The 21,490-nt window shown below is 40.5% G+C and overlaps 1 protein-coding gene across 2 annotated transcripts in view; it reads left to right on the top strand.

Annotated features, from left to right (window-relative positions):
- The first annotated feature begins 10,550 nt into the window (after nucleotides 1–10,550).
- ngef (neuronal guanine nucleotide exchange factor) overlaps nucleotides 10,551–21,490 on the top strand; it is a 101,341-nt gene continuing 90,401 nt past the window's right edge. The window contains exons 1-2 of one of the 2 annotated variants that reach the window (XM_043701980.1): nucleotides 10,551–10,700; nucleotides 17,429–17,539. The gene's annotated coding sequence lies outside the window, so the exon portion shown is untranslated. The remainder of the gene's footprint in view (nucleotides 10,701–17,428; nucleotides 17,540–21,490) is intronic. The other variant, XM_043701979.1, reaches the window with a different exon arrangement.

The following is a 21,490-nucleotide window of genomic DNA, read 5'->3' as shown; positions in this document are numbered from 1 at the left end:
AGGGGATGTTGGACAAACTTGGATTGCTTTTGCCAGAGTGTTGGAAGCTGAGAGACGACCTGATAGAAGTATATAAAATTGTGAGAGGCATGGATAAGGGAGATAGTCAGAATTTTTTTTTCCCTGGGGTGGAAATGTCGATTATTAGGGGGCATAGTTTTAAGGTGACGGGGGAAAGTTTAAAGGAGGTATGAGAGGCAAGTTTTTAATGGTGAGAGTGGTAAATTCCTGGAACATGCTGCTGGGGAAGTGTTAGAAGCAGTTACAAAAGCAACATTTAAGAGGCATTTAGACCGGCGTATGAATGGGCAGGGAATAGAGGGATACAGGCCAAGTGCAGATAGATGGGATTAGTTTAGAATGGCATCATGGCCGTACAGATATAGCAGGCCAAAGGGCCCGATCCTGTGCTTTTTTTTCTGTGTTCTATTATAAGTTATAGCAGACCATAACCTATGTTCAAGGTAATCAAGGGTGAGTCAATGCCACTATCATTTTTGGGCAATCTGTTGGAGTGCTTTGAGGAAGTAAAATGTACTGTGGATAAAGGGAAATTGTTAGATGTACTTAGGTTTCCAGAAGCTGTTGGATAAAGTGTCACATCAAAAGTTACTGCGGAAAGTGAAAACTGATTTTGTAGGGGCTACAATATTATTGGTATAAGATTGGCTAGCTAAAAAAGTGAGCCATAGCCATTAGGTAACTTCTCTAAATTGGCCCAGTCTAATTTCTCAGGTGGGGAGGGGATAATTGGAAGCTGAGCAGAAATGACGTGAGATTAGCTAATAATGGCGTCCAAATACAAAAGAAATCATGTGGTTAGCAAGTTTCAGAACTCATTGTTTAAACTTTATGGAGAAAATCAGAAATGTGTTTCTTGACTTTGAGAATTCGATTTTCCCATTTTCACTATATTTACCTAAGTTTCTCACTGATGTCCACTCGAGAAGGAACATTCTACCCAGAATCTTTGAATATTTGTAAGCTGGATGTGGATATATTCTTCACAAGCAAATGGGTGAAATCTTATCATCAGTAAGGCAGGCATGTGGTTTTGAGGTTACAATCAAATCAGCAGGATTTTAACAGACGTTCGGCTGAAGGGACCGAATGACCCACATAGAGTCATAGAGATGTACAGCACTGAAACAGATCCTTTGGTCCAACCTATCCATGCCAACCAGATATCCCAACCCAATCTAGTCCCACGTGCCAGCATCCGGCCCATATCCCTCCAAACCCTCCCTATTCATATACCCATCCAAATGCCTTTTAAATGTTGCACTTGTACCAACCTCCACTACTTCCTCTGGCAGCTCATTCCATGCACGTACCACCTTCTGCGTGAAAAAGTTGCCCCAGAGGTCTCTTTTATATCTTTCTCCTCTCACCCTAAACCTATGTCCTCTAGTTCTGGACTCCCCCACCCCAGGGAAAAGACTTTGTCTATTTATCCTATCCATGCCCCTCTTAATTTTGTAAACCTCTACAAGGTCACCCCATAGTCTTCAACGCTACAGGGAAAACAGCCCCAGCCTATTCAGTCTCTGCCTATAGCTCAAATCCTCCAACCCTGGCAATATCCTTGTAAATCTTTTCTGAATCCTTTCAAGTTTCACAACATCTTTACAATAGGAAGGAGACCAGAGTTGCATGCAATATTCCAACTGTGGTCTAATCAATGTCCTGTACAGCCGCAACATGACCTCCCAATTCCTGTACTCAAGACTCTGACCGATAAAGGAAAGCTTACCAAACTCCTTCTTCACTATCCTATATACATGCAACTCCACTTTCATGGAGCTATGAACCTGCACCCCAAGGTCTCTTTGTTCAGCAAAACTCCCTAGGACCTTACCATTAAGTGTACAAGTCCTGCTAAGATTTGCTTTCCCAAAATGCAGCACCTTGCATTTATCTGAATTAAACTCCATCTGCCACTTCTCAGCCCATTGGCCCATCTGATCAAGATCCTGTTGTAATGTCAGGTAATCTTCTTTGCTGTCCACTACACTTCCAGTTATGGTGTCATCTGCAAATTTACTAAATATACCTCTAATACTCACATCCAAATCATTTATATGAATGACAAAAAGTAGAGGACCCAGCACCAATCCTTATGGCACTCCACTGGTCACAGGCCTTCAGTCTGAAAAACAACCCTCCACCACCACCCTCTGTCTTCTACCTTTGAGCCAGTTCTGTATCCAACTGGCTAGTTCTCCCTGTATTCCGTGAGATATAACCTTGCTAACCAGTCTCCCATGGGGACCCTTGTCGAACACCTTCCAGAAGTCCCATATAGATCACATCTACCACTCTGCCCTCATCAAGCCTCTTTGTTACTTCTTCAAAAAACTCAATCATATTTCTGAGACATGATTTCCTACACACAAAACCATGTTGACTATCCCTAATCAGTCCTTGCCTTTCCAAATACATGTACATCCTGACCTTCAGGATTCCCTCCAACAACTTGCCCACCACCGATGACAGTCTCACTGATCTATAGTTCCATGGCTTGTCCTTATCACCCTTCTTAAACAGTGGCACCATGTTAGTCAACCTCCAGTCTTCTGGCACCTCACTTGTGACTATCGATGATACAAATATCTCAGCAAGAGGCCCAGCAATCACTTCCCTAGCTTCCCACAGAGTTCGAGGGTACAGTTGATCAGGTCCTGGGGATATATCCACCTTTATGCGTTTCAAGACATCCAGCACTTCCTCATGAATAATCTGGGCATTTTTCAAGATGTCATCTATTTCCCTACATTCTGTATCTTCCATGTCCTTTTTCACAGGAAATACTGATGCAAAATACTTCTTTAGTATCTCCCCCATCTCCTGCGGCTCCACACAAAGGCCGCCTTGCTGATCTTTGAGGGGCCCTATTCTCTCCCTAGTTACCCTTTTGTCCTTTATGTATTTGTAAAAACCCTTTGGATTCTCCTTAATTCTATTTGCCAAAGCTATCTCATGTCCCCTTTTTGCCCTCCTGATTTCCCTCTTAAGTATACTCCTACGGCCTTTATACTCTTCTAAGGCTTCCCTCGATCCATCCTCTCTTTCCCTGACATATGCTTCCTTCCTTTTCTTAAACAAACCCTCAAATTCTTTAGTCATCCAGCATTCCCTACACCTACCAGTCTTTCCTTTCACCCTAACAGGAATATACTTTCTCTGTATTTTCGGTATCTCATTTCTGAAGGCTTCCCATTTTCCAGTCATCCCTTTACCTGTGAATATCTATCACCATCAGCTTTTGAAAGTTCTTGCCTAATATCATCAAAATTGGCCTTTCTCCAATTTAGAATTTCAGCTTTTTGATCTGGTCTATGCTTTTCCATCACTTTTTTAAAACTAATAGAATTATGGTCTCTGGCCCCAAAGTGCTCCCCCACTGACACCTCAGTCACCTGCCCTGCCCTATTTCCCAAGAGTAGGTCAAGTTTTGCACCTTCTCTCGTAGGTACATCCACACACTGAGTCAGAAAATGTTCTTGTTCACACTTAACAAATTTAAATCCTTAACACTATGGCAGTCCCAGTCTATTTTTGGAAAGTTAAACTCTCCTACCATAACCACCCTATTATTTTTACAGATAGCTGAGATCTCCTTACAAATTTGTTTCTCAATTTCCCTCTGACTATTAGGAGGTCTATAATACAATTTCAATAAGGTGATCATCCCTTTCTTATTTCTCAGTTCCACCCAAATAACTTCCCTGGATGAATTTCCAGGAATATCCTCCCTCAGCACAGCTGTAATGCTATCACTTGTCAAAAACGTCACTCCCCCTCCTCTCTTGCCTCCCTTTCTATCCTTCCTGTAGCATTTGTATCCTGGAACATTAAGCTGCCAGTCATGTCCATCCCTGAGTCATGTTTCTGTAATTGCTATGATATCCCAGTCCCATGTTCCTAACCATGCCCTGAGTTCATCTGCCTTCCCTGTTAGGCCCCTTGCATTGAAATAAATGCAGTTTAATTTATTAGTCCTACCTTGTCCCTGCCTGCCCTGACTGTTTGACTCGCTTCTGTTCTCAACTGTACCAGCGTCAGATTGATCTCTTTCCTCACTATCTCCCTATATGTTTTTCTTGTTTGTATGACACTCTTACTTTAGTAGTTGGGCAGGAAACGTTAGAAGAATTCAAACCTGTCATGACCCAACAATAATACAGCTGATCTCCATCCCAGCCCAGCTACCCCTCAGCCATCTAATCACAAACCTACCCCCCGACAAACCATGACTCCACAATACCTCTAACTCCAAATTATTAAACTCAACATTGAGTCCTAAGGGCTGCAGTGTCCCCAGGTGGAAAAGATGATGCTGATCTTTCAGCATGCGCTGAGCCTCGCTGGAGCACTGCAGAGCTCAATATCAATTTTGATCATTTTATTACCTGAACACCATCATCCATATCCTTTAACCACGACCACACACCCCATGTCTTGTCATGACATGGGCTGCTTTCACTCAGACAATCTATTTTCATCTACTCATGCGCTCCTTGTCAGTTTTTCTTTCTCCTGAGCATACAATTATCCATCCATTTGTCTCCCCATCGTACGCTCTTTCTCTGGGCTCTACCTCCATCTATTGTCTCACTCCTCCCCCACCCTCTGACATCAGCACATTTACCACCTTTTCCTAGCTACCATCAGTTCAGAAGAAATGTCACTGGACTTCAAACATTAACTCTGCTTTCTCTGCATAGATGCTGCAAGGCCTGCTGAATTTCTCCAGCAGTTTATGCTTTTATTTAACTGGCTGATCTGGGTCAGAAATACAGATTCAATCTCAATTTTCACTGGGTTCTATTTTGAAAACTCAACACCAAATCACCCATTTGATGACTTAAACTAGTAAAAGTTATGACCACTGCCCACCAGGACCAATGTTCCTGAATTTATTTCTCCAATCCATCAACCACAATAAATAAATAACATTTTGGTTTTCCTGTCACTCAGGTCCCAAATGCACTGGTTCCCTCATTGCACTGTTAATCAGCTGGCACTTTTGGGACCAAAGCTTTTTTCTGATTCTCACTAAAAAGCATTTTTAATTAAACAGGCACCACTGCAGAACAAAAATTGTGACCTAATTTATTTTGAAGTGTTGTAATTGTTTTGTAGACAATCATAATTACACACGTCAAGAGCCATAAATGGCAAACAAATAAATGATAGCTAATTGCTTTTTTTTCCAAGTACCATATTATCTTAGGGTGTCTTGACTACGTGAGCAATGCAATACTCTCTGCACTCAAATGTTGAGTGAATTAGTGTTCAATTCTGAATCGCAGCATGTATCCACAACAGTTTGCCTCAAATGTGTGAGTTGCCAATGAGCCAAAGGAATTCTTGGAGAAATAGTGAGGATGTGTGCTGAAAGATGCTGGTGACATTGATACTGAGAGGTCTGTGTAAGTGAGAGGAGTAAGTGAGATTAAAATTCTCTGAGAAATGAACTCACATAACTTTTAACCACAGGAGAGGTATGTTTCATGATATTGTACACTGAAAATGGATATAAGATGGCATAGAAAGAGAAACACAATGTTCAAAAGGTCCTCAATGGCATAAGCCCACACAGTTCACTGTCTTCAAAATTCTCAATGGCTTCTCCTTCCTGGATTAACATGATATTCACCTAATACAGGGTAGTTTATATGTTCCCACTTCTTCATGTTCTTCTGCCTACTATGGAATTCCTTTTCATTAAAAAAACACAAAATCCAAATATAGTGATAAAATCACAAGACAGTTCCTGAGTAAATTATATTTATTTTAATTATTAATCCAATTTACCATTTTGAACTCATGCAGGTTCCAGTATTTTCTTCTTGCCTTGATTATGCATATAGTCAATTTAAATAACAGCTTACTGCTCTCAATTTAATTTGCACTCATTATTAATGATCTAAAGCAGTATATTAATATATTTTCATGAATATGGCTGCACCTGTCACATTGTACTCGTCTGTTTGTCTAGAGCTCCATTTTATATTTCCATTTATCCAATATGTCATTGCTCCTTTCAAAAATATCCAAATAGAATACACTTTTACATTTATTAACCTTAAAGTTGACTGAACTGCATTTATTTCAAAGCAATGGGCCTAAGAGGGAAGGCAGTGAACTCAGGGCATGGTTAGGAACATGGGACTGGGATATCATAGCAATTACAGAAACATGGCTCAGGGATTGACAAGACTGGCAGCTTAATGTTCCAGGATACAAAGACTACAGGAAGGAAAGAAAGGGAGGCAAGAGGGGAGGGGGTTTGGCATTTTTGATAAGGGAAAGCATCACAGCTGTGCTGAGGGAGGATAGTCCCGGAAACATAACCAGGGAAGTTATTTGGGTGGAACTGAGAAATAAAAAAGGGATGATCACCTTATTGGGATTGTATTATAGACCCCCTAATAGTCAGAGGGAAATTGAGAAACAAACTTGTAAGGAGATCTCAGCTATCCGTAAGAATAATAGGTTGGTTATGGTAGGGGATTTTAACTTTCCAAACATAGACTGGGACTGCCATACTGTTAAGGGTTTAGATGGAGAGGAATTTCTTAAGTGTCTACAAGAAAATTTTCTGTTTCAGTATGTGGATGTACCTACTAGAGAAGGTGCAAAATTTGACCTACTCTTGGGAAATAAGGCAGGGCAGGTGACTGAGGTGTCAGTGGGGGAGCACTTTGGGGCCAGAGACCACAATTTTATTAGTCTTAAAATAATGATGGAAAAGGATAGACCAGATCTAAAAGTTGAAGTTCTAAAGTGGAGAAAAGCCTATTTTGACGGCATTAGGCAAGAACTTTTACAAGGTGATTGGAGGCAGATGTTCGCAGGTAAAGGGATGCCTGGAAAATGGGAAGCCTTCAGAAATGAGATAACGAGAATACAGAGAAAGTATATTTTTATTAGGGTGAAAGGGAAGGCTGGCAGGTATAGGGAATGCTGGATGACTAAAGAAATTGAGGGTTTGTTTAAGAAAAGGAAGGAAGCATATGTCAGGTATAGAGAGGATGGATCGAGTGAACCCTTAGAAGAGTATAAAGGCAGTAGGAGTATACTTAAGATGGAAATTAGGAGGGCAAAAAGGTGACATGAGATAGCTATAGAATTAAAGTGAATCCAAAGGGTTTTTACAAATACATTAAGGACAAAAGGGTAACTGGAGAGAGAATAGGGCCCCTCAAAGATCAGCATGTGGATGATCCTTTGTGTGGAGCCGCAGGAGATGGGGGAGATACTAAATGAGTATTTTGCATCAGTATTTACTGTGGAAAAGGACATGGAAGATATAGAATGTAGGGAAATAGATGACATCTTGAAAAATGTCCATATTACAGAGGAGGAAGTGCTGAATGTCTTGAAATGCATAAAGGTGGACAAATCCCTAGGATATGATCAGGTGTTCCCTAAAACCCTGTGGGAAACTAGGCAAGTGATTGCTGGGCCTCTTGCTGAGATATTTGTATCATTGATAATCACAGATGAGGTGCCAGAAGACTGGAGGTTGGCTAACATGGTGCCACTGTTTAAAAAGGGTGGTAAAGACAAGCCAGGGAACTATAGACCAGTGACCCTGGCAGCAGTGGTGGGCAAGTTCTTAGAGAGACTCCTGAGGGACAGGATGTACATGTATTTGGAAAGTCAAGAACTGATTAGAGATAATCACCATGGTTTTGTGTGTGGGAAATCATGTCTCACAAACTTGATTGAGATTTTTGAACAAGGGCGGCAGGGTGGCTCAGTGGTTAGCACTGCTGCCTCACAGCACCAGGGTCCTAGGTTCGATTCCAGCCTCGGGTGACTGTATGTGTGGAGTTTGCACATTTTCCCCCTGTCTGCATGGGTTTCCTCCAGGTGCTCCGGTTTCCTCCCAAAGTCCAAAGATCTGCAGGTTAGGTGAATTGGCCATGCTAAATTGCCCATAGGGTTAGGAGCATTAGTCGGAGGGAAATGGGTCTGGGTGGGTTACTCTTCAAAGGGTCGGTGTGGACTGGTTGGGCCGAAGGGCCTGTTTCCACGCTGTAGGGAATCTAACCTAACAAAGAGGATTGATGAGGGCAATGTGGTAAACGTGATCTATTTGGACTTCAGTGAGGCATTCAATAAGGTTCCCCATGGGAGACTGGTAGCAAGGTTAGATCTCATGGAATACAGGGAGAACTAACCATTTGGATACAGAACTGGCTCAAATGTAGAAGACAGGGAGTTGTGGTGGAGGGTTGTTTTTCAGAATGGAGGCCTGTGACCAGTGGAGTCCACAAGAATCGGTGCTGGGTCCTCTACTTTTTGTCATTTATATAAATGATTTGGATGTGGGCATAAGAGGTATAGTTGGTAAGTTTGCAGATGACACCAAAATTGAAGGTGTAGTGGACAGCGAAGAAGGTTATCTTAGATTACAACAAGATCTTGTTCAGATGGGCCAATGGGCTAAGAATTGGCAGATGGAGTTTAATTCAGATAAATGCAAGGCACTGCATTTTGGGAAAGCAAATCTTAGCAGGACTTATACACTTAATGGTAAAGCCCCAGGGAGTGCTGCTGAACAAAGAGACGTTGGAGTGCAGGTTCATAGCTACTTGAAAGTAGAGTCGCAAGTAGATAGGATAGTGAAGAAGGCATTTAGTATCCTTTCCTTTATTGGTCAGAGTATTGAGTACAGGAGTTGGGATGTCATGTTACAGCTATACGACATTGGTTAGGCCACTGTTGGAATATTGCGTGCAATTCTGGTCTCCTTCCTGTTGGAAGGACGTTGTGAAACTTGAAATGGTTCAGAAAAGATTTACAAGGATGTTGCCAGAGTTGGAGGATTTGAGTTTTAGGGAGAAGTTGAATAGGCTAGGGCTGTTTTCCCTGGAACGTTGGAGGCTGAGTGGTGACCTTATGGAGATTTATAAAATCATGAGGGGCATGAATAGCATAAATAGACAAAGTCTTTTCCCTGGGGTGGGGGATTCCAGAACTAGATGGCGTAAGTTTAGGGTTAGAGAGGAAAGATATAAAAGAGACCTACGGGGCAACTTTTTCACATAGAGGGTGGTACGCGTATGGAATGAGCTGCCAGAGGAAGTGGTAAAGGCTGGTACAATTGCAACATTTAAAAGGCATCTGGATGGGTATATGAATAGGAAGGGTTTGGAGAGATATGGGCCGGCTGCTGGCAAGTGGGACTAGATTGGGTTGGGATATCTGGTCAGCATGGACGAGTTAGACTGAAGAGTCTGTTTCCGTGCTGGAATTCCTATGACTCTCTGACTCTATGACTGTTTTCCATTTTATTAATTCTTAGCTTTGTTTGTTTGTTTTTAATCCAATTTTTTTTTGCACCTTACACTTGTGGTTCTGTTTTGAATTAATGACGTTTAAAATAAAGCTTGAAGATGATTTTGTTTGCCATTACTGTAGTATAAGGCTATGTAATATGGTTATGAGATTAGTATTCATCATCATAGGAAGTGACGTCATAGGATCTTACTCTCATACAGCCTTGTGGCAAGATGAAGTGACTGTACAATGTTCCTTAAATAAAGTTAATGCTATTTTGGAAATAATATTCTAAACAATGACAATGACCTGGTAATTATTATTATTGATTCGTGACAAAGTGGAAGTGTTTTATTTGTTCGTGTGACATGAAATCAACATATTGAATCACTCAAACTTGAATGAATTCTGGATCTTCAGCATCCACAGTTCCTCATTTTAGTTGTAGAACAAGAAGTTTATAATTGGTGCAAGGCCTAGCATACTGTGGGGTCTCAATTATCTGTTAACAAAGGAAAAAAAACAGAGGTGAATAAAAATTGAAGATAAAGTATTTCATCTAAAATAAGGGTTCATGTTTGCCAGTGACATGATCAGTGCTATTTTAAAGCTGTTATATGCGAGGCAGATTTGACTAAGGCAGGCAATCCATTCCTCTGTGACTTAAATGCTGCAAAAAAAGAAATCTGATGCAGTTATTGGTATGTAACTTTTGGCATTGAGCCTTGTGTACCAATTTCTGATGTGAAAGAGAGGATAACCTAACAGGTTATTTTCATATCACATTTTGATGTGTAGACTAGTAAATGGAACAATTGCATGCTGCATTATGGGTAACTAAACTTCTTTAAAGGTCAAACTTCCCAGCTGGCATTTACACTTTCAGTAGTCATGGAGACAGCTATTTTTGTAGATATTGGCAGTACCAGCACCTAAAATGGAACAGACCTGAATGTACAGTTTACATGGGAAGATGCCACAGATTGCTTCAAATATCATCTCTGCTTTTCCTTTGCTTTTCAAATCCTCAAAAAAATAAAATTAATCTGGTAATGTTCAGATTTAAATTGTTGTGTTTTTAGGCTTAGTTTATGTCTTCCATTTGATGCTAAAGATGCAAATCAATACTTTATTATCCTTGAGTTGCTTTTGAATTCAAGTATTTCAATGAGTTAACAGCATATCTGCAAAGCAAACAAACCATTCTGGACTTTAGTATTCAGAGCAGCTACACAGGTTTACAGAGCAACTGTTGAACCCAGGAAATGCTTGAAGACTGAAGTGCTTTCTGGAAATACTTGTCACCTTTAGCACTCAAGTTTAGCTAAAATGGCTGTCCATATTGGAAATGTTTTTGCACATGGAAAAGGTGACTTATTTAGAATAAGGAGAATTTAAAAAAAGTAAGTTACTTTCAAAACTATTCATTCTCAAACTATTCAATTTTGCCTGTAGTCAATTCTTTTGAATAATCCGATTTCCACAGGACTGAACTTTCGTATGATTTTTTCTTGAACTGTCATGCTAAAGGTCAGCATACTGCTACTGCGCTAGAGAGTGCAAGTTGGGACTGTAACTATGTCTTAATTACTGCCTTTACTTTCTCAGAACTCAAACCTGAATGCATGTTAAAGAAATAGCTGTTAAACAGGTTTGAATATACGATAGGTGCTAATAAGGTGATAAATCACTATTCCTACTCTCTGTTTAATTGCATTTATCAAATGGAAACACAAAAACAGGTGTAAGCCATTCAGAACTTTGAAACTATTAAAACATTCAATTGAATCATGGTTGACCTTTCTTTAAGATGTTTACCCCAGTTGGTTCGACAACCCTTAATACTAGTGCTGACTTTAAAAAAGAGATGATCAGTTTCTGTTTGAATTGATAGGGTTAAAGCAGCTTTTTGGAAGGAGAGAGTTTCTGATTTTGTTATCCTTTCATGGTTTCTGTGATTGTTTTTATGTTTTAAGTAAAATATTACTCTACTTCTGATTGCCTTTTCTACTTTTTTCTTTTGTTATCGTAATTGTTTTAAATGTTCAAGCAGCAATCTATTTAATTTACAATGTAGTGGAACATGTAAATTCAGCATTGATAGAGTAACAATAGCAGCTTTAAATTAATAGTGTCCCAAGGAACTTCGCAGCTGTAATTTAAAGTAAAATGTGACTTGGAATTAGATAAGGAAATATTAGGCCAGATGACGAAAAACTTGAGAAAAGAGAAAGGTTTTTGAGGATTGTTTTAAAGGAGGAAAGTGATATAAAGAGACAAAGTGAGGATACTTCAGAGTTTAGGGCCCTGACAGCTGACAATATGGCCAGAAACAGGAGTTGGTGTTATAGAAAGTTTCAAATAACATGTTTAATGGCTGCCGTTGGCTAAAGTGAAAGTGACTTGCAGCAGATGTAAAGATCACAGAGAGCTAGCTTGTACATTACGTGCAAATACATTTCCCTAAATATTCCCTATTTGATAAAAATAACAAAAGAAGAATTGAATTTACTCACATTCGTAGCCTCAAATTATCAAGTGCCAACAAAAAAACTTTATAATTCGTTAACAAAATTGTGAATTCTAGTCTGTCTTATTTCTTTTGTTGCTGCATGTCATAGAGTCATAGAGATGTACAGCATGGAAACAGACCCTTTGGGCCAACTCGTCCATGCTGACCAAATATCCTAATGTAATATAGTTCCATATGCCAGTACTTGGCCCATATCCCTCTAAACCCTTTCTATTCATATACCTGTCCAGATGCCTTTTAAATGGTGTAATTGTACTAGCCTCTACCACTTTCTCTGGCAGCACATTCCATACACGCACCACCCTCTGTGTGAAATAATTGTCCCTTCAGTCTCTTTTATTTCTTTCCCCTCTCATCCTAAACCTATGCCCTCTAGTTCTGGACTCCCATGCCCGAGGGAGAAGACCTTGTCTATTTATCCTATCCATGCCCGTCATGATTTTATAAACCTCTACAAGGTCACCCCTCAGCCTCCGATGCACCAGAGAAAACAGCCCCAGTCTATTCAGTCTCTCCCTGTGTGTTGGGGATATTAACTTAATTTGGCAGTGGGTTTGGATATAGCAGAAGAAGCACTGTAGTTGGTATTGCACAGACAAGTATAGAAGAAGAGCCAACCCATTCTAGAAGGCAATGCAAATTTGGCCAAGACACAAGAGAGCACGGCAAGACTGGATGGTACAGAACAACATCGGTTATCCAAACATCAATTATCCGAATTTTGAACTATCCAAACAAGATCTCAAGGTCATGTAAAAACGTTATCCGTTATCCAAGCTATCAGTTATCCGAACAAAATACTCCCCACCTAACTCTTTTGGATAATTGAAGTTATTCTGTATTTAATTTACTACAAGAAATCTTAAGTCAGACCAGCTGGATTGAGGGTGTATCTTTGCTATCACAGGCTTGAGGAAGGGACAGGATTGACAGTTTATAAATCCGGGCTATAGAACCATCCAGAAAGATGATGGGGGTCTGATGTAAAAAAGGAGGTGGTGTCCCAATATTGATCAAAGAGTTAGTTACTGCAGTAAGGAAAAATGATATCTTAGAAGCTTTCTCAAATGGCCAGTTTAAATATTATAACACAGGATCTGGCTAAAGTGGACTGGGAGCAACTGCTTGTAGAAAAATACACATCACAGCAGTGAGAGTTATTCAAAGGGTTATTAGTGAAAGTGAAGGGCCAACATGTTCCTGTAACAATGAAGGTTTCTCTGGGAACAAGAAGCCCAAAAGAACCTGGATGTAAAGGAACTTACAGGATCGGACAAGGAAGAAGCTTCTGGCAGAAACTCTGTGTTTAAAACACTGAATGCCCTCAAGAAATTTAGACAGTGCAAGGGATTACATAAATAAATTATAAGAGCGAAGAAGGGTCATAAAGAAACACTGACAGATAATATTAAGGAACATTCTGGAAGGAGTAGGATCCATTAGGGACCAAAGTAGCAATCTGTGTATGAAGCCTGAAGACATAGCTGATGTTTTAAATGAGTACTTTGCATCTGTATTCACTGTAGAGAACAAAGGTTAAAAAATAATCAGGGGGGTTACTGTTATATATTTGAATAAATCAGCATTGAGAAATAAGAAGTATTTGTGGTTTTAAAGGGCTTGAAAGTGAATAGATTCTCAGGCACAGGTAAGAAGTGTCCCAGGGTGTTGTGAATCACAAGGGAAGAGATTGCAAGAATCTGACATTAATTTTCACTGACCCAGAATGATCAGTCAGGCTGCCAGCTCCTCAGACTTGTCTTTCAGGATGTACTTGAGGGCTGCCAGTTCCTAGGCAGATGCTGTTTTGGTCTCAAACTCTTCACCAGGTCAACATTCAAGACCTGGTTGGAAAAAGAATTTTTGTAATCTTCTAGGAAATGATTGGCAAACAATGACTTTGTGTCCTGTAGAATGCTACAAATCTCTTCTGGTACATGATAGATTATTAGCCCAAGCTTTAGCTGAGATCAGTGAATTTTGTTTAATGTCTATTATCTGTAACTCCATATCGTCATTCTTCCCCTTGCATTGGCTCTCACCTTCATTTGTCATAGAGTCATGGAGATGTACAGCACAGAAACAAACTCTTTGGTCCAACTGGTCCATGTCAACCAGATATCCGAACCTAATCTAGTCCCATTTGCAAGCACTTGGCCCATATCGTTCTAAACCCTTCCTATTCATATACCCATCCAGATGCCTTTTAAATGTTGCAATTGTACTAGCCTCCACCACTTCATCTGGCAGCTCTTTCCATACATGCACCACTGTCTGTGTGAAAAAGTTGCCTTTAAAGTCCTTTTTAAAATCTTTTCCCTCTCATCTTAAACCTATGCCCTCAAGATCTGGATTCCCTCGTTCCAGTGAAAAGACCTTCTCTATTTACCCAACCATGCACCTCTTGATTTTATAAACCTCTATAAGGTCACGTCTCAGCCTCAAACAGTCCACGGAAAACAGCCTCAGCCTATTCAGCCTCTCCCTATAGTTCAAACCCTCCAACCCTGGCAAAATCCTTGTAAATCTTTTGAACCCTTTCAAGTTTCACAAAATCCTTCCAATAGGAGGGAGACCAGAATTGCACACAATATTTCAAAAATGGCCTAACCAATGTCATGTACAGCCACAACATGACCTCTTAATTCCCATACACAATGTTTTGACCAATAAAGGAAAGCATACCAAACACCTTCTTTACCATCCTATCTACCTATGACTCCACTTTCAAGGAACAATGAACCTTCACTCCAAGGTCTCTTTGTTCAGTAATGCTTGCCAGGACATTACCATTAAGTATGTTATTTCTATCCTGATTTCCCTTTCCAAAATGCAGTTCCTCACATTTATCTAAATTAAACTCCATTTGTCATTCCTCAGCCCATTGGCCCATCTGATCAAGAACCCATTGAACTCAGGTAACCTTCTTTGCTGTCCACTACACCTTTGTCCTGTTGGGTAGAGTACCATTCCATTGTTTGGCTCAATATTACTGTTGTGAATTTCATTTTTGAGTTATAATCTTGAGCTACTTTACAGAGGCTTGCAAAGCTCATGTTGTTACATGTAACACTGCTGTCTGTCTGTCTAGCTGGTATTTCACATTCACTCAATATTCTCCTCTACAATCTACATTCCATATGTCAGAATCCATTTATTGCCTTTAGGTTTGATGATGCCAACACATTTTGAGGTTATGAGTGATTCATTAGAATCATCATCTGGCCTCACTCCAACAGCCACCTTGATGGGTTTGCTTTGCTTATTTGCGGCCAAACGCTCGTGTACAAAGTGATGTGGCTTCCTGCAATTACAGCACTGCTTTTCCCCACTCGGGGCGCTCTTTCTTTTCTTTTGTATGGTGTCTTCATAGTATTGACTGTGCATTCCAAACCCTGGCCTTAATCTTTCTGTTGACCTTTTTTTACAAATATTTCTTCCTTTTTATTCCAATATAACGTTCTCATTAGCTTCGGAATGTCTCTTAGCAGAATGTAAAATCTTGCCTGTTCTCCCATTAATATGCTATAACTGATGATTGATAAGCGTTAGGGTTACTGAACATGGTGAAAGCTGTCTTGAAAGTACAAATCTCCTCTTTAAATGGATATATCCATGTAAAAGAATCTTTTATGTCTAAGACAAATTTTATCTCTGATAAGAACATCTTACAATTATATTACAAAGCTTACAGGATTCAGTTAGATATGTCACTCCTGTCGCATACTGATCAACATTTTCTCTCTGCTCTGATATTGTACATATTCCATTCAATATTAAATTTTGTGTTCAATGTATGTATACAAAGCTTTCAAAATCTCTCTCCTATTTAGGTTCTCTGCTCCTAAGTGACATTTGTGCTGCATTACAAGTTCCACCACATATTCCCCAGCACTAATACAGGATTGTGAATCATATTTTCAAAGTTCCTTTATTTAGTTCTGTAGCTATTTCGTAGTTTTACCACTGACAGTTAAAATAAAGTTCAATTCTGTACAATATCTTCTCCTTCCATTTGCAAAGCAGCAGAGTGTGGAAAATGCTGGCCTTTCTGATTCACTCAGCACTTCAAAGTTGCAAGTTGTATTGCAGTTTAATTCTTCATTTTACATTTTTAAAGTAGCCAGTTCTCTTATAACACCGTCAAGAAAGACAACCTCAGCTGCATTCTTTTGATATCATATTACCAATAGAGTTTAATGGCTGCAACAAAATGAAAACAATTTCCAGTTTGTGCATAATGAATATTTGCATTTCTTCAAACATAGATCAATTGTAATTGGTAAAGTTCAATAGTTCATAAATACAGTACAAATATCTTGGAGGATTGTGGGTTGGAGGAGATTATAGAGATAGCAAAGTGCCAATAATTTGAAAAAAATTGAGAACAAATGAGAATGAGAATGTTAAAATCAAGTAATTGCTTGACAGAAATTCAGTACAGAACAGCAGCAACAGTGCAGACGGTCTTGGTAACTTCAAACATGAGCAGTAGAGTTTTGGACAAACCCAAGTTTATGGAGAGTGGAATGTGGGAGAGCAGCCAGCAGTGCAGTGGAATAGTTAATAGACTCCCTAAGTCTGGAGCAGGCCATTTGGGCCATCAAGTCTACACCATCCCCTCCAAAGAGCAGCCTACGCAGACCCACCCTCTAATTTATCCCCATAATCCTGCATTCCCCATGGCTAATCCACCTAGCCTGGACACAATGGGCAATTTAGAATGGCCAATTCACCTAATCTACACATTTGTGTGAGGAAAACGGAGCACCCGGGGAAACCCACGCAGACATGGGGAGAATGTGCAAACTCCACACAGTCAGTCACCCAAGCATGGAATCGAACCTAGATTCCTGGTGTTGGCAGGCAGCAGTGCTAACTACTGAGGCACTGTGCCACCCTAAGTCACATTTAGAGGACAAAAATATGAATGAGTGTGTCAGCAGCAGATGCACAGAGATTGGCATGGCGATCTTAATGATGGAATGAATATCATATTGTAAATTCATCTCAGGGTTAATGAGATATTGGGATAGAACTCAAAATGAGCTGGTACTGAATGCCTCAATAAACTTTGGAAGATGTCAAGTGAGATTCAGAGGAAACAGCAGTCCTCATTAAGATGGAGTCCATCCTGTGCCAGGCAAAGAAGGAGAGAAGTTGAGGGGTACCAAATTTCTGGGGTAGGGAATTGGGAGGGAGAATTCCAAGAAGGAGAAGTGAAAGGAAATATGACAATCGAAATGAGGGTTTGAGCAGGAGCAAAGAAAAAAGTTAAAAAGAAAGAGTCACAGTGGAAATAAAGCGATGAGCATGGGTATGGAGCAGCAAGCAAATGATGCATGAGAATTAGCTTACAGAACTCTAGCTAAATTTAATTACTGCACATAAACATTAGGATACACAAAAATCTGAGGAAATAAAAAAAGAAGGGAATCTGGAGTTAAGGTCAGAGGTCCCATGGCAGGACAGAGACAAACTAGGCAGCACAAAGCATCTGCAAATTGTCAAAGTTTGGAAACAGGTGAAACAATTACAGTCCAGATGTAATTTGAGGGTGAAACATTGGAAAATGCACTGATGGATGGATTTCTGTAGGAATGAAGATCCACTGGGTGTACAGAGCCAGTTACAGGGCCAGAAATATGATTGGGCAGTCTGCAGATACCACAAGATACAAAAGCAACAGAGGTTTGATCTTCAACTCAGGCAAGTATTGTCCAAACAGAAAATGGAGGTTGAAATACCAGTATAATCAGTGGCCAGTCACAGACTCAGCAGGGGACTGAGTTCCTTAATCATGACAATAGTGGGGGAAACTGAGTAAAATGGTCAAAGTTATTTTAAATATCATAAGAGAACACCAAATCAGCGACAGAAGTTGAACCTTAGCTAGTAGAAATATCTTCTTGATGTCTTTTGGACCATGATATAAAATAGACAGGAAGTGAAAATGGCCATGAAAAGTTTTTAAAATGTAATTTACTGTTGGCCCAAGGAATTATATTTACAGGGCACTTTTAATCTTAATGTGCTTCATGTAAACATTTTTGAAAAAAATTGACAGTCACTTGAGGAAAGGTCATGATGACCATAAGCTTGGAGATTTTAAGGAGTGTTTGACAGTAGAGAGTGGAGTAGATTAGCAGAGACAGGGCAAGTTTTCAAAAGCTTTGTCATTTCCGTCCTTCAAATTAAGGATAACTGTCAGGCTTTCAAGATTTATGTGTCATCAGGTGACTCATGCCTTTGGGCAAAGAGGAAAATATACTGAAGAAGTCGGATGGGGTTCTCAAATCAGGGTTCTGCTCTCTCTCTTTCTCTCTCTTTCTCTCTCGCTCTCTCTCGCTCGCTCTCTCTCTCTATTGCCACAAGTTGTTCCATATGGCAGTGCTTCAACCATCAAACTGCAACATAATATAGAGCTGAGAAAATAGGCATCTGCCACATAGCCACCAGGTGGTCAGAACAAGAGAAGTGGTAACTATCGAAGAGGATATGGAGTTGGATGAAATTGTAAAGTTAGGGACTAGAGTGAGAAAATAAGGATGAGAATTTTAAATCCAAGAGATGACTTTACCAGTTGCCAATGTAGTCAGTGAGCACAGTGGGGACAGGTGAACGCAAATTCAGACATGGGCAGCAAAGGTTTGAGTGACCCCTGGTTTACAGAGGGTAGAATTTTGGAGACCAGCATGGAGTGTATAGGGATAAGCAAGTCAATAAGTAACAAAGGCAAAATAAAAGTTTCAGCAGCAAATGAGCTGACACAGAATAAATCAGAAAATGTTATGGAGGTGGATGTAAGTAATTGTGCAAATGTAAGGTTAGAGGTTTACAGAGACAGAGTCATAGAGATCTACTGCATAGAAAAAAGACACTTCAGACCATTACATCCACGTCAATAAAATTAACCACCTAACTGAGTAGAGTGGGTTGTTTCTTGATTATATGTTTTATTGAGATCTGCCTCTTGATTAAATTTTTAAAAATATAAGCCATAAGTACTAAGTTAGCCTGGAGCACTTTTTTTTAGAGCAATAAGACGGTGCTATGTTTTTGGGCATGTAGATTGTTAAACTGCAAAGATTGCCTTTAGTAGCATGATGTGCTCTTCCTGTCAGGTGTGGGAGATTACGGACAGTTTCCATGTTACTGATGATTATGTCTGCAGGAAATGTCTTTGGTTGTGAATCCTATCATATTGCATGGATCAATTGGAGTGGCAGTTAGAGGCAATAAGGAATTTACAAGAGCTAGGGGGTGGATGGATAAATGGCAGTTATAGGAAGGGAGAAAAGCCGCAGATACAGACAGGTGGATAGGTTAACTCCAGGAGGTGTAGGAGGGGTAGGCAGGTTCTGCAGGAGTTCTGCAGATTCTGCTATCCCCATTTCAAACAAGCATGCTGTTTTGGAAAATGTAGGTGGTGATGGACTCTTAGGGGAATATAGCATGAACAGCCAAGTTTCCGATACCGAGAATGACTCTAATCTAATAAGGGGGACATCAAGTTCCAAGCGATCAATTGTGATGGGGGAGTCTCTAGTCAGGGGCACAGACAGACATTTCTGTGGCCAACAACAAGAAATCAGAATAGTGTGTTACCTTCCTGGCGCTAAGATCAATGATATCTCGGATAGAGAATGGTTTAAAGAGGAGAGGGACCAGCAGGAGATTGTTGTACACATTAAAACTAAGGACATAGTAGGGGGAAAGGGTGAGATTCTGAAGGGAGAATATAGAAAGTTAGGCAGGAATTTGAATATGAGGTCCTCGAGGGTAGTAGTATTGAGAGTACTCCCAGTGCTACGAGCTTGTGAGGATAGGAAGAGGTGGATAAGGCAGATGAATGCATGGCTGAAGAGCTGGTGCAAGGGTGAAGGGTTCACATTATTAGATTATTGGAATCTCTTCTGGAGTAGTAGTGACCTGTACAAGAAGGAAGCATTGCACCTGAATTGGAAGGGGACTAATATTCTGGCAGGGAGATGTGCTAGAGCTGCTCAGGAGGATTTAAGTGGGGGATGTGAGGGAAGGTGTGGGGTGGCAGGGTACCCAGGAAGATAGTGAGGACAGGCAGCGAGTCAAACAGTCAAAGCAAAGAACTAAGGTAGGACCGATAAATTAAACTGCATTTATTTCAATGCAAGGGGCCTAACAGGAAAGGTAGATGAACTGAGGGCATGGTTAGGAACATGGGACTGGGATATCATAGCAATTATAGAAACATGGTTCAGGGATGGGCAGGACAGGCAGCTTAATGTTTCAGGATACAAATGCTACAGGAAGGATATGAAAGGATAGAAAGGTGGCGGGGGAGGGACACAGTAGAGGAGGGGGAGTGGCGTTTTTGATAAGGGATAGCATTACAGCTGTGCTGAGGGAGGATATTCCTGGAAATACATCCAGGGAAGTTATTTGGGTGGAACTGAGAAATAAGAAAGGGACGATCACCTTATAGATTCCTCCCCCTGCCCCTCCCCACACCAACAGTCAGTGGTAAATTGAGAAACAAATTTGTAAGGAGATCTCAGTTATCTGTAAGAATAATAGGGCGGTTATGTTAGGGGATTTTAACTTTCCAAACATAGACTGGGACTGCCATAGTGTTAAGGTTTTAGATGGAGAGGTAGGGTTTTAGATGGAGAGGAATTTGTTAAGTGCGTAAAAGAAAATATTCTGACTCAGTGTGTGGATATACCTACGAGAGAAGGTGCAAAACTTGACCTACTCTTGGAAAATAAGGCAGGGCAGGTGACTGAGGTGTCAGTGGGGGAGCACGTTGGGGCCAGCGACCATAATTCTATTCGTTTTAAAATAGTGATGGAAAAGGATAGACCCAATCTAAATGTTGATGTTCTACATTGGAGGAAGGTCAATTTTGACAGTATTAGGCAAGAACTTTCAAAACTTGATTGCGGTCAAATGTTTGCAGGTAAAGGGAAGGCAGGAAAATTGAACGCCTTCAAAAATGAGGTAATGAGTTTCAGAGATAGCATATTCCAGTTAGGCTGAAAGGCAAGGCTGATAGAGTCATAGAGATGTACAGCACGGAAATAGACCCTTTGGTCCAACTCGTCCATGCCGACCATATGTCCCAACCCAATCTAGTCCCACCTGCCAGTACCCGGCTCATATCCCTCCAAACCCTTCCTATTCATATACCCATCCAAATGCCTCTTAAATGTTGCAATTGTACCAGCCTCCACCACTTCCTCTGGCAGCTTATTCCATGCACGTACCACCTTCTGTGTGAAAACGTTGCCCCGTAGATCTCTTTTATATCTTTCCTCTCTCACCCTAAACCTATGCTCTGTAGTTCTGGACTCCCTGATCCCAGGGAAAAGACTTTGCCTATTTATCCTATCCAAGGCCCTCATAATTTTGTAAACTTCTATAAGGTCATCCCTCAGCCTCCGACGCTCCAGGGAAAACAGCCCCAGCCTGTTCAGCCTCTCCTTATAGCTCAAATCCTTCAACTCTGGCAACATCCTTGTAAATTTTTTCTGAACCCTTTCAGGTTTCACAACATCTTTCCGATAGGAAGGAGACCAGAATTGCACGCAATATTCCAACAATGGCCTAACCAATGTCCTGTACAGCCACAACATGACCTCCCAACTCCTGTACTCAATACTCTGACCAATAAAGGAAAGC

Source organism: Chiloscyllium plagiosum, chromosome 13 (assembly GCF_004010195.1).
Source record: "Chiloscyllium plagiosum isolate BGI_BamShark_2017 chromosome 13, ASM401019v2, whole genome shotgun sequence".
In the NCBI taxonomy this organism is placed as follows: Eukaryota; Metazoa; Chordata; class Chondrichthyes; order Orectolobiformes; family Hemiscylliidae; genus Chiloscyllium; species Chiloscyllium plagiosum.
The sequence above is the reverse complement of the archived record's forward strand: the minus strand, read 5'-3'. Positions and strand labels throughout refer to the sequence as shown.